The sequence below is a fragment of the Marmota marmota genome, unplaced genomic scaffold (genome assembly GCF_001458135.2).
Source record: "Marmota marmota marmota unplaced genomic scaffold, marMar, whole genome shotgun sequence".
NCBI classification, from domain to species: Eukaryota; Metazoa; Chordata; class Mammalia; order Rodentia; family Sciuridae; genus Marmota; species Marmota marmota.
The window spans coordinates 2,163,432-2,177,645 of NW_026000076.1; the positions used below are offsets into that span (position 1 = coordinate 2,163,432).

At 34.2% G+C, this 14,214-nt stretch overlaps 1 protein-coding gene and 1 long non-coding RNA gene across 2 annotated transcripts in view; both read left to right on the forward strand.

The window, feature by feature from the left end:
* Positions 1 to 14,214, forward strand: part of Dpyd (dihydropyrimidine dehydrogenase) — a 761,982-nt gene that overhangs the window by 432,215 nt on the left and 315,553 nt on the right. The window lies entirely within an intron of this gene.
* Positions 1,826 to 7,392, forward strand: LOC125620133. The gene is made up of 2 exons (XR_007351719.1): positions 1,826 to 4,609; positions 5,419 to 7,392. It is a non-coding gene; the product is annotated as an uncharacterized LOC125620133 (long non-coding RNA).

A 14,214-nucleotide genomic window follows, 5' to 3' on the forward strand; every position in this document is an offset into this window, starting at 1 on the left:
CTAAGTAAATACAGAGTCTTTTGCTTTTTGTGTGTATCATGGACTCTGTTGGCACTCTGGGGAAGCCCAAGAGCCTCCACTTTTAAGAATAGTGGTTTTAAAAGCATAGGACAAAATTCTCAAGGTTATGAAGGATTCCTATGATATTAAAATAAAATTCACAAATTTTAAAAATGGGGTATAATGAATGTTATTTTTTAAGAACTACACAACAATTTCTAGGATTTACTAACTACTGCAATTTTGATGTAGTATGAACTTAAGTGCTTGACATATCCATAGCAACTGTACAATGACTTTCTGTGATTTCTACCTGTGCAGAGTTATAGATTATCAATAATGCTACTACAGTTTGTTGCATTCATAATTGGGTAATATGAAATTTCTGTGGAATATTAGTAAAAAAGAAAGGTCATTTTTTTTCAAGGATTTCCTCTATTCTTTCAAGGGTTTAAAACCAAAGATGGAATGTTTTCACTGACATATGGAAGCTAACCCACAATAAGGCAGGGGGATATAAAAGGAATAGAAGTTCAGTGGAGTAGACAAAGGGGGATGAAGGGAAGGGAGGGGGAATAGGAAAAGGAAAGACAATGGAATGAATCTGACGTAACTTTTCTATATACATATATGAGAACACATAGTTCTTTAAATAACGTAGTTATTTATTAAATAACGTAGTTATTTAAAGCCCTTTAAAGCCCTTGACATGTTCATTAAATATTTATAAATCTCCAATCTCAGAACTATTTGTTAACAGCATTTTGCTTGTGCCAGGCACTGTGCTTCATATATTTGTATTATTGTGAAGCACAAATGCAGATTTCCTCCCCCCTTTTTTCACATATGAAGAGGCTGAAATTTAGACATAGTACATTACTCTCCTGCACTCCATAGGTAGTGAGTGAAGGCCCTAGGACTGGAATCTTTTCATAATGCACTGAGAAGGTGTGTTACTTGGCACTAAGTAAACTGAGAAATTAAGAATATACATTGTTCCAACTTTTCTTTACTCCCTCCCTCAAATGGGTACCTTAAAAACAGGCTTTAGAAAAACACAAAATCTTTTTATCTGATAAAGAAAGAATTTCTGTCAATAGTCAACAATTATCTTGGTCCCTGCTCAGGACATTTGATACCCCTGCTTGTTTTCACTTTGCAGTGATTTAACTGTCTATAGAAAACAATGTCAGTGATGTGGTTTGGACCTAGGTTTAAACTGTCACCTGGCCTTATCTTAAGTCCTGTGTTCAAAAATAGAGAGGCTGAGAGATTGAGTCAGATCTAGGTATCTATGGAGCAATGAGGGATGCTCATGGCTTATTCAGTGACTATTTAATGCCACATAACCCCTGCACAGCTTTTACAAGCTCCATGAAGGCTGACTCAGCAAAAGTGGGAGTCCTTCCAATGAAATATTTATAATTAAATTCCACCCTTAGAAACTAGTATTTTTGTTACTTGTTTAGAAAATAAAATTTAGTAACTGGTAAAACTATAATATTTCTGGTGTTAGCTCTGCAATGAGCAATACAGGGAGTTGTTGTCTTTTGTGTCTTATCATGGAATGTATAAAACACAAGAGTCCCTGTACTATAGGTTTGCTCCAGCTGGAATTTTTTTAACTTATCAATTATTATCAATTTCTACATTTTCCCCATGCTTATTTTTTATTTTTTGTTTTACTTAATTTATTTAATTTTACTTCTTTTCATTACCAGGGATTGAACCCAAGGGTATTTTAACCATTGAGCCACATCCCCAGCCCTTTTTACTTTTCATTTTGAGACAGGGTTTTGCTAAGTTGCTTATGATCTCACTAAATTGCTGAGGCTTGCCTCAAACTTGCAATACTCGTGCCTTAGCCTCTAGAGTTGCTAGGATTATAGGCATGTGCCAAAGCACCTATCCCTATGCTGATTTTTTTGAAAAAATAAATTAGAAAACTATTAGAGCAGCTACTGAAGGGAAGGCTGGCTTCATACCAGAGTTCAGGGGAAGATTTTCTACCATTGTCCATAAATTCCCAAGAGTATATATACTTCTCATTCTCCTTTCTTCACCAAAATCCAGGATGAATCTTAATTCAGATTATCTAGTAATATCATTTCATCGACTTTTACTTTTTTGTTTGTGGTACTAGGAATTGTACCCATGGCCTTGTTCATGTGAGGCAAGCACTCTACCAAGTGAGCTATATTCCCAGCCCTTCATTGACTTTTAAATGATCCATCTAGTTTTCAATAAATAAATAAATAAATAAATAATTATAGTAATGGAAATTTCAAAAATTAGGGTGGGTGCGAGTAAAATAACCTATATTTATTTATCCCAGCAAATATCTGTTCTCACTCTTCTGGAGTTGATGTTGTCTAGGAGATAAGGATGAAGAGTTTAGCATTAAAATGGATTTGAATCTTTGACTTGCTGTTTATTGCCACTCTGAGCCTCAACTCCTCATCTGTCTGATAGTAATACTACCTTTACAAGTTGTCGTAAAATTGAAATGAGACACTATGCATAACATTTTGACATGTTACAGTTATTCACTACTAGAAATTATATTGCATAAAATGCTTTCATTCATTTAGCTTTTATTCCTACTTTAAAATAATAATGTTTTTATGATACATTATGAAAGGGAGATTAATAAGTCACATTATAGTATGTTTGTAGCTCTTGAAGTATATTGAACTATTGGTTTTTAAAAATTTGGGGAAGTAATGGTTTATATAAAAAGTATTACTTCTGAAAATCTTAACCAATTGAAAAATTGATGATTAACTAAATATGCTTTTTAGAAATTCATCTGAATCTGTGTTCATTATATGTCATGTAATATGTAAGGTCTTCTGTCTTATATTTATTAAACTTCCTTGCTTTACTACCATTTGTTCATTTGACTTCACAGCTTCCCCTTAACACAACACTGAAATACTGACAGTTAATTTTTTGGTATCAGTACAAAAGCAAATAAAACCATTAAAATGTGATTAATTATACAAAATGAGGACAGTGAATATGATTCAGAATGCATACTATAGCTCCCAGCTCTGTTATTGATTTATGACTTTATGTAGCCAGATATTTTCTTGAGACAGAATCTTCCTAGGTCCTTAAAAGAAACTTTCAGCTGTAGCCTAAATGGAGTAATGGAGACTGGGTTTAACTTCCAACTGACACAACAAAAACCTTATAAAACAGACAACGGTTTTTAAGATCCTGAACATTAGGCAGTACAGGACAGTGGTCACCAAGAGATGGAAAACAAAGGAGATGAGCTCCAGTATTGCTCTAGAGAGTTTCTAGTCCTGAGTTCAAGAGACAGAGGTGAGAGTCCAGAGAGAATTCACAAAATAGAGTACCAGAAAGCAAAGAGCTGCAGAGAGAATGTTGGGGATCTACAAAGGATCACTCTTGAGTATGCAGTAGGGTATAAAACCCTCATGCATACAGTAAACTATGAAGACTGAGAAAACAAGCTGACTGAAATGGAGTAGAGGGAATAGTATTTAGTTTTTACATGGATCTGGGAACAGGGGCTGTTTTCACCAACTAGACTGGAAAACCCCATGATGACAGCATTGGCTAGAGTGCAAATGAAGAATTGCTAGCTCTGGGTTGAGCACTGATTTCACTCTGTCCCTCACACCTTAAAAGCAAGACCTAAAAGATCAGGTTTCCAAGTAATTTCATTACAACTCAGGACAAAGATTGAAAATATTTTGGGGAAAACAATAATATCTAGAAATAACCAAGATATAATTCACAATGTGTTTCATCCAATCAAAAATAACCTGTTATGTAAAGAAGTTAGGAAAATATAACTAATAATAAAAGGAAAATCAATAAATTTAAACCATCATAGACCTGACATGATGCTAAATCTAACAATTACATTTAGTCTATTATTCTAAGTATATTACAAGTGTTTAAAAAGCTAGGACACAGAATATGGATAAAAGACCTAAACCAAACTTGAAAACTATAATGAAGTAGATTAAAAAAAAAACACTATGTTACTAACAACACATCAGGCATTGCAGAACAAAGGATTAGTACACTTACAGACTTTCAATAAAAGTTCCCAGAAACAAAACAGAGAGAAAGAGAGACAAAGAGAGAGGGAAATCCGATCAGTGAACTGGGAAACTAGGAGAGACCTAGTATATATGTAAATGGAGTTCCCAAAGGAGGTTAGGAGGCACAGAAAAACAAGTTCAAAGAATTAATAGCCCAAATTTCCCAGTTTTACTTAAAACTACAATGTTCCTTCATCATCCCCCATTGTGGGTGGGGATGGGCATAAAAAAAGAAACTTAACAAAATTTCAGCATGAAAAACATAAAGTAAACTACACCAAGGTAATAACACCATAATCAAATTAATCAAGCCAAGGATATACAGAAAATCTTAAAAGCAGCTGGGGGTGTGGAAGATATGTTTTGCACAGAGGAATAAATATAAGGGATACTGCTATGATTTGTCATCAGACACAATGCAAGCTAGAACATAGTGGAGCAACATATTTAAAGTGCTCAAAGGAAATAAAAAAGGTAACTGTCAATCTAGATTTCAAAATCCAACAATAAATCTTTCAAAAATATAGGTGATGAAGTCAAACAACAATAAGTGCTGGCGAGGATGTGGGGAAAAGGGTACACTTGTACATTGCTGGTGGGACTGCAGATTGGTGCAGCCAATTTGGAAAGCAGTATGGAGATTTCTTGGAAAGCTGGGAATGGAGCCACCATTTGACCCAGCTATTCCCCTTCTTGGTCTATTCCCTAAAGACCTAAAAAGAGCATGCTACAGGGACACTGCTACATCGATGTTCATAGCAGCACAGTTCATAATAGCAAGACTGTGGAACCAACCTAGATGCCCTTCAATAGACGAATGGATAAAAAAAATGTGGCATTTATACACAGTGGAGTATTACTCTGCATTAAAAAATGACAAAATCATAGAATTTACAGGGAAATGGATGGCATTAGAGCAGATTATGCTAAGTGAAGCTAGCCAATCCCTAAAAAACAAATGCCAAATGTCTTCTTTGATATAAGGAGAGTAACTAAGATCAGAGTAGGGACGAAGAGCAGGAGAAGAAGATTAACATTTAACAGGGATGAGAGGTGGGAGGGAAAGGGAGAGAGAAGGGAAATTGCATGGTAATGGAAGGAGACCCTCAGGGTTATACAGTGGAGGGTGGAGGATGGGAAAGGCAGCGGAGCACAACAGACACTAGGATGGCAATTTGTAAATCAATGGATGTGTAACTGATGTGATTCTGCAATCTGTGTATGGGGTGAAGGTGGGAGTTCATAACCCACTTGAATCAAAGTGTGGAATATGATATGTCAAGAAATTTGTAATGTTTTGAACAACCCACAATAAAAAATTAAAAAAAAAATATAGGCGACATAAGTAACTTTTTGAGCACAGTAAAAGAAACCTACACTATAGAAAATGTGAGAATAAAATGTTTCAGAGATCAGAAAATTGATGTCAGGTCAATGTATAGATGTACACATAGAACTGAGGAGAGCCAGAGGTTGTGTAAATACCTGGGTAAACACATGTTTTTGTTTGTATTTTTTGTTATTATAATTTAACTCATTTTAGGATGGAATTAGTTATTTAAACAAAAATATGTTATACTGTAGTGTGGGGTTATATGTTAAGGTAAAGAGTGTAACAGTAGTACAGAAGTTTGAGGGAGTAATCAAAGCCTACTGCTCTAGGCAGCTAACTCCGTATGTGAAGCTTTATATTTGGAAATAGACTATAACACCTTAAATATGTTCTAAGAGTATCTTAAATTACTGTAAACTCTAAAACCACTACTAAAATAACATAATCAAGAGTTATAGCTAAAATCAGTAGGTATAAAATGTAGTCATAAAAAGAATCCAAAAGAAACCAGAAAAAGAGGAAAGAACAATAAAGAAGAAATGAGACAAAGTCTATAGCAAGGTGATAGAGTTAAACCTAACTGTCCAATGAGCTCATTGTACATGGTCTAAACACAATAATAATTTAAAAAGCAGAGATTTTCAATTTGGAAAAAAAGGCTTAACTTTATGTTATCTATAACAAATGATTTTAAATTAAAAAGAAGCAAATAGGATAAAATTGAAGCAATTGAAAAGATATTCCATACTAATTCTAATCAAATAAAATCTTACTGTATTAATAGTAGACAAAACAGACATGAAAGCAAGAATATTACCAAGGACAAAAATCTTTGTTTTATAAGGATGAAGGGTCAATTTACCCAGAGGTGATAACAAATCTAAATGTTTATGCACTTAATAACAGAGCTTCAGCATACATGAAGCAAAAACAGATAGAGCTATAAGAAGCAATGGGAAAACCTACAATTACAGTTGGATATTTTCAGACTTTCTTCTCAATAATTAATAGAACAATAGAATGAAGCTATCAGAGATTTCAAAAACACTATCAATTAACTTATCTAATTGACATTTGTAGAACATGCCATTGAATGGCAAGACAATACAGTCTTTTCAGAAACATTCAGAATATTTAGCAAGAGATGGTCATATTCAGGCCCATGAATGAAGTCTCAATAATTTAAAAATAATCCAACTCTTTGAAAGTACGTACTCTGACTATAACAGAATTAAATTAGTAGACAACAGCAGGAATATATTTGGAATATTCTAAAATTTTTATAAAATAAATAATATACTTCTAAGTAGATGTTATAAAAGAAGAAATCATGAAAAATTATGAAGTATTTTGAAATTAATGAAAATTAAAATATGATGACAAAATTTGTGATATGCATTAAAGCATTACAGCTACCAGTCTTAGAGATGTAGTGAAACCATGTCTCAAAATAAACTGGGCAAGGTGGCACACACCTGTAATCCCAATGGCTCAGAAGTCCAAAGCAGGAAGTTCATGAGTTCAAAGCCAGTCTCAATAATTTATGGAGGCACTAAGCAACTCAATGAGATCCAGTCTCTAAATAAAATGTAAAAAAGTTCTGAGGGTGTTGCTCTAATCCCTGGTACCAAAAACAAAAGGTCAAAGGATGTAGCTAAGTGGCAAAAGTGCCTTTGTATTGGGTGGGGAGGGGTAGGAGTTACTCATAGGGTAAAATGATAGCACCAAATGCTTGTATCAGAAATTAAAAGCTCAAATTATTCACCTAAACTTTTATCAGTTAAAAGCTTAAAAAAAAGGAGGGGGAGCAAATTAAACCCAAGATAAAAATATGATTAAAATTAGTGGAAGAAATCATACAATAGAAAACTGACAAATAAAGGAGAAAGTCAATGAAGGTAAACCTAGTTCCTTTAGAAGTCTAAAACGTTAGCCATACTGATCAGCAACAAACAAACAAACAAACAACAACAACAACAACAAAAAACCACAGAAGTGACAGCAATTATCAATATAGAGAATGAAAAGTTAACATTGTATAGATTCTACAGATATCAAAAGGACAAAATATTATGATTAATTTGGTGCAAATAAATTCATACACTTAGGTGAACTGGACAAATTTCTAGGACACAAATTATCAAATCTTATTCCAGGAGCACTAGAAAACATTAAAGAAGTTAAATTTCTACTTCAAAGCAATCCCATGAAGAAAACTTAAAGTCCAGTGGATTCTGCAAACCATTTAAGAAAGTATAATTCCAATTCAAGACAGTAGAATGAATTGGACATTACTTGCCTACATTCTTATTTGAATACACAACCAAGAAAATTCCATACCATGGACAAACATACGAATGGTATTCTAATTACAATAAGTTATACTCCATGTATGTATAATATCTCAAAATATATTCTACTGTCATGTATATATTAAAAAAATAAAAAAAGAAAGAATAATTCCAATTCTATACAAACTCTTACAGAAAAGTAAAATAAAGTGAATACTTCCAGCTAATTCTATGGAGCAAATATCCTGATACCACAACTTGACAAAGTACAGAAAAATACAACTATATACTAATGTTCCTCTCAAACATAGACGGAATAATTTTAACAAATTTAAACACATCTACTCCAACAATATTTAAAGATGACATTGCAAGATGACAAAATGTGGTTCATCCTAAAAATTCTCATAAGTTTAACACTTGAAAATGCAGTTTACATATTACAAACTAAATATCAATATACTATATAATCATCTTGATAATCCCAGGAGAAAATGATATTTGAAGAAATAAAATTTTTAAAAATCTGTTTTATAATTAAAGAAGGAAAAATCTCAGCGAACTAAGAAGTGAAGGTAAATTTCTCAGCCTAATTAAGGGAATCTACAAAAACCCTACAATTAATCTCGTACTTAATGGTAAAATATTGAATGTTTTCCTCCTGAATGCAACAAGATAAGAATATATTTTTTCTACCAACTTCTGTTTCACATTTGATAGAGGTTCTGTCATGTCCAATATGATAAGAAAAATAAATTAAGGTATCAGATTGCATAGGAAGAAGTAAGTCTGTCTGATTCATATATGACATGATTGGTAGTGTACATAACTCAAATGCACTTCCCCACCCCAAAAGCAACAAAGGAAAACACTTGATTTACAGAAGCAAACAGCTAGCCCATAGAAAGTTGTTTTCATATTTTATTTTTAAGAATATTTCATTAAAATACTATTTACCTTCAGCATTGAGATTTTTTTCCACAGCCTTAATTTTTATACCTGATATAAATGCCTAATTTGTTTCATCCTAGACTTGGCTCTGCCCTGCCCAAACTACTTAAGTAACAAGTGAGTTGAGAAAGATTGCAGTAATATAAGACCCACTTATAAAAACTAATTGTGTGTATTGCTGGGCATTGTGGTGCATGCCTATAATCCCAGTGGCTCGGGAGGCTGAGGCACAAGGATCACGAGTTTAAAGCCAGCCTCAGCAAAAGCAAGGTGCTAACCAACTTAGTGAGACACCCTATCTCTAAATAAAATACAAAATAGGGTTGGGAATGTGGCTCAGTGGTTGAGTGCCCCTGAGTCCAATCCCTAGTACACCTGTCAAAAGAAAAAGAAACAATTATATTTTTATATGCTAGCAATAAACAATTGGAAATTGAAAAATAAATGTATTTACAATAGTGATAAAATTTTTAAAAAGTAGAGGAAAATCTAATAAAAGATGTGAAAGGCAGGAACACTGAAAACTAGTACATTGCTGGGAAAAAATAAAGATGACCTACATAAATGGAAGGATATACTGCATTCTTAGAACAGAGGAGTCACTACTGTTAAGAATCCATGTTGCTATAATGTGGATAAAGTGTAAGGCCAATTAAAATACCAGCAAATTCTCTTGTGGAATGTGACAAGCTGATTCACAAATTCAAGAGTGTGCAAATGGATGTGCAAAGGGCTTACAAAACAATTAATAAGCAACTAAGTTTAAAATCTAAAACATTTTAATTTAAAAAGTCCTTTTAATTATTCAAGAGTTAATTCATTTATTACAATAATCAGGATACTGTGTATTGGCATACAGACAAAGAGAATAATGGAACAGAATACAGAATTCTACAAATAAGCTACAAATTATTTGTGTGAACAATTAATTTTTGCAAATGTGCATAAAGGCAATTCATTAAAAATGAAATACAATGTTTTCAACAAATAATGCTGGAAAAATTGAATACTTATATGCAACAAAAAGTAATCCCTGATTTATATCTTACATTTTATATGTGAATTACTTAAAAATACACAGAACTAAGTAAAAAAAAAAAACTAAGACTCTAAAACTTCTTGAAGAAAATACAAGTGTGATTTTATGTTAGGGATTCTCTTATATACATATCAAAATCATCACCCTTGAAACTAAAAAAACAAAATAATAAATGTGATTTCAAATGAATGAAATTAAACCTTTTGCTCCTCACACCTATTTTTAAGAAAATCAAAAATATAAACCAAGGACTGAGAGAAAATATTTGCAGATCATATCTAATCAAGGACTTGAATTCAAAGCTTTTAAGAAACTATCAAAACCAAGTGAGAAGAAACCCTTCCTGCTAAAATTTGAACACATAATTTCTCCAGAGATTATGGGTGGCAAGCACTTGAAAATGTGCTCAACCATGTTATTCATTAGAGAAATGCTAAACAATAGTGATACACCTACATACCCTTGAGAAATATTGCTGAAGATATGGAACTACACCATCAATGCTAAAACCACTCTTAAAAATAGTTTGGCAGTTTCTAAAAAAGTTAAGCATACCTACCATATGATCTTTCAGATTTTCTATTTTTTAGATATTTACCAAAGCAGCTACAAAACATATGCCCATTATTTTAGTCAGCTTTTTCACTGCTGTGACTAAAAGACCTGACCAAGACAATTGTAAGGGAGGAAAAGATTATTTGGAGGCTCATAGTTTCAGAGGTTTTTGTCCACAGAAGGCGACCTCCATTGCTTGGGGCTCAAAGTAAGGCTGAACATCATGGTGGGAGAATGTGGCTGAGGGAAGCTGCTCACATCATGATCAGAAGGCAGAAAGACTCCACTCTCCAGATACAAAATATATACCCCATAGCCACACCCCCACTGAATCACTTTCTCCAGCCACACCACACCTGTCTCTGGTTACCACTCATTTAATCCCATCAGGGAGTTAATCTACCAAGTAGGTTAAGGCTATCACCCAATCATTTCTCCTCTAAACCTTGTATTGTCTTACATGTGAGTTTTTGGGGGACACTGCATCTAAACCGTAACACTCACACAAAGACTTGTTATGGGCCTATTCATAGAACTTTATTTGTCATAAAAAAGAAAATAAGAAAGAAAGAAAAACACTGAGACCATCCCAAGTTTCCATTGAGAGCTGATTAGATAAATAAATTGCAGGATATACTTACAGCTAAATATTAATTTACATACACTAAAATTGATTAATCTCAAAATAACTTTTCTGAGTGTGGAAAGCCAGTCACCTCCACAAAAATAAGTACATAATTTACTATGCCATTAGAAAACTCTATAGGGACAAAAATAGTATCAATAGATGCGTCACGGACAGATGCAGGGAGGGAGTCACATGGAAAGTTATTGGCAAAAAGGTCATATCCATTATCTTAATTGTAATGGTCTCAAAATATGTACATATACTAAAAAAATAAATTTGCACACCTAAATATGTGCAATTGGTTGTACATTTTATTTAACAATTCACCCCATGTTATGTTGTACATAATGTATAACATATAGAATAGTACTTCAATAAATCTGTTCAAAAATAGGATCAACTTAAAATTGTAATAACATGTTTTATGAGATGTGTACTAGGGATTAATTTCAGGTTGGGTTAAACAGCTAATACCTTTTATCCAACTCTTCTCTCCTGACCAGTTTCCCAAGTCACCTGTCCATTACTCCACAATATTGTTTAGCATTTTGATTATACTGACTTTATACTGAATCATAGGACTTAACATGAAGTTAAAAATAACCTCATGTAGTAATAAGAAATAAAAGGAGAGTTGGTTGGATTTTTAAACCTTGGCTTTGTAGGATATTAAAATGTTGGTGGTTCATGGCATTCAGTAAAAGGAAAATCCATGAAACCTTTTTAAATAGTCATTACATAAGCATTAACTGGCTACAATATATACTTCCTCCAATTCTCCTTCGTTTTGTAATTCATTGGTGTGCCTTTTGGATCAGAGTAGTGATTTGAAAGAATAGCATCAGCATAAAACATGTCTAACCACATGAAAGAGATGCCTGGAATGGTGACCATGCATTGAATTTAGACTCTTTATTGGTCAGACTAGCCTCTGAGAAGCAATGGAAACAAATCACATACCCAGACCATGTCAAATGAAAATCAAGTTCATACTCTAAAGAGCTTAGAGGGATGTTCAGTAGTCTCACTTACTTAATATCTTTTGGTAATATTTTATACCAGGCAGTGTTCTGTGTTTTTGGAGGAACTCAGCTCTAATGTATTCTCCTAAAGGGTTGGGGACACCATGAGACAGAGAGGATGCAGTAAAACCTCAACAGTTTCTTCCCTTCCACTGTTCTCATTGAATCCTCAAAATGTATTTTTTCTTATCTCAAAGGGTCCGTTTAATCTGTTAATTTTTAAGATAATCATAGGGAGAAAGGCACCTTCTACTTAGGATGGGTTGACATGCAGGGGGCAGCTAAGGCTGCTAGTAATCGTGAGGCCCTGCACTGATCCACACTGCATTCACTTTGTTGCAAATGTCTTGCTTCATTTTACTTTTCTTGATTGTTGTTATTTCTTGATAACAGCAACATTTCTTCCCCCTCAGCTTTCTTTTTTGCCAATAGGTATTTTATTCTTTTACAATTTACCCACAAGGAATACTCTTCAGAGGTTTATTTCTCACAGAGAACTAATTTCACATTTTTCCCCTTAGGTCTTCTCAGGCATTTACTTGAAAATATTCTCCATATTCTGTAAGATAGTTTTTTTTTTTTAAATAATTTCTTAACTCATTACTGTTTTAAAGGCTTACAAACTGTATTGTAACAACTTTTTCTTTTTGACCATTATTTATGGCAAGGTAATTGATTCAGTTTAGGTTGAATTTAAGGCTGTATCTGTGACTCACAAACATGAGTCACATAATTGTCATCCATCTAAAAGGTGGAACAGTCATGGGAGACACTGAACTACTGATCACCAGGATAACCAATTTCTTAAAATATCACAAAATGGAGAATACTTTGTTAGACAATTAAACATGTGTATTATGAACTCTAAGTTTACAGAAAATTCTGGTCTGCATGGTATATCTTCCTTTTAAGAACCAAAGTTATGAAAATGTACAGCAAATGAGGAACATTTTGCTAAGACTCTGTTCTAATCCAGGTATTTACTCATTTTAATAGATAGGGAAGAATTGATAAGTGAAATCCATCAGCAAAAATAAAACCCTATTGTTCCTAGTCTTTTCAACTATTCTGCTAAAGTGCATTTCATAACTGTGTTAGAAAGAAAGGAGAATTAAAAGGAGAGAGACAGAAAGGAAGAAAAAAGGAAAAACAGATAAACTTTGGCAATTGAACCTTCTCCCAAAGCAGCCTTAGTTCTTTTTTTTTTTTTTTTGCACCAGGGGTTGGACCCAAAGTCACTTTACCACTGAGCTATATCCCCAGTCCTTCCTGTTTACTTTTTATTTTGAGACAGGTCCTGGCTAAGTTGCTTAGGATCTTAATAATTTGCCGAGACTATTTTTGAACTTGTGATCCTTCTGTCTCAGCCTCTGGAATTGCTGGGATTACTGGAGTATACCACCATGCCCAGCTAAGCCTTAATTCTTAGAGGAAGTAGAGAAAACAAGAATTGACAAAGAGGTTTTATAAATTCAAAACATAACAATTTCTTAATTTTGTAGAGCCAATACAGTATTTAAATTACTATTTCTCTGAGTTGATCTCAACATAACCTTGTAAGTAAGGTATGAATATCTTCTTCTTTTCATAATAAAGAATCTGATAGCCACATGGAGGTAAGTACTTTCCTAAGGGTCTTTTTCAGACTGCAAGTAGCAGAATTTCAAAATGATAACAGAACAGGATATATTCCATGATTTTATTATTATGTCAAAACAAATTCTACTGTTATCAGTAACTGGAAGGAAGGAAGGAAGGAAGGAAGGAAGGAAGGAAGGAAGGAAGGAAGGACGGACTTCTGACCACATAGCCCTACTCTTCAGCTAAGAAACTCTAATGCCTCAGAAGAATTTAAAAAGAAGAAAAGGAAGATCCCGGAAGATGGCGGCGAGGGGAGTGCATTACCCCCGTGTGCTGCTTCACTGTGTGGGAGTATGACAAGTCAGGACGGCTAAAGGATATCTTGTTAGGAATTTCCAGCAATAGTGGGGTGCTCCGGAACCTGGAGGAAGGATTTCCATCGCATGAGGATCGGCTACGGGGACTCAAACGCGAGAGGTTTGTCGCACGGAGGGTAACACGGCTTATTCAGCAAATCGCCCTGCGGCTAGAGTCTTCAGCGCGCGCTGGGATAGAGACGCAGGGTTACAGCGCTGCAGTTTCTGCCAGCCGCGCAAGAACCGTACTCAGGGCTGAATTCTGGGTTCGAGACGGGGGAAAGGAAGCGGTCCATCTCGGTTCTCCACACCGGTCAGACCACAGAGGAGGCCAGCAGCCACCATGATGGTAAACTGACGTCACCTTCCCTGTTTT